Here is a 513-nt window from a genome sequence, read left to right as displayed (position 1 = left end):
TGCCACGAGGAATAAGGGAAAAAATCATAATATTTTTTTCTTCGCATTTCATCACTCTCTTCTATAACATTTCACTACGCTGTTGGGTTATGTTCACTTTAGTGAATTAGCCATCCAAAATTTCATCAATGATTTAATAAACTATTTTATGCTCTGATAAGAAATAAAAAGATCAACTGCAAAAATAGGAACAAAGGGGGAAGTCTGACCTAATCAAATTAATTCCTTCCCGGCAACTGGCTTCGCCTCTTTCGTCCGATTTCGCTGAAATTTCAATATCCAGCTAATTTGATATCCATAGATACGATCATTACTCGCGCTGAATCATTTCATCTTTTCAGGGGAGAAAGAAGGAAAAATTGACGGATACATGGAGAATTACATAAATGAATATGAATGAATTTTATACAGAAGGAAGTAATTTATGAAACTTACATTAATAATAGTAGAAGTAACAGCGGTAATTATAACATTGCTATTATGAAAAACAGCAACAGTAATGAAAATAAACCA

The sequence above is a fragment of the Penaeus monodon genome, chromosome 24, assembly GCF_015228065.2.
Source record: "Penaeus monodon isolate SGIC_2016 chromosome 24, NSTDA_Pmon_1, whole genome shotgun sequence".
Taxonomy (NCBI): domain Eukaryota; kingdom Metazoa; phylum Arthropoda; class Malacostraca; order Decapoda; family Penaeidae; genus Penaeus; species Penaeus monodon.
Note: the sequence above shows the minus strand (reverse complement) of the source record.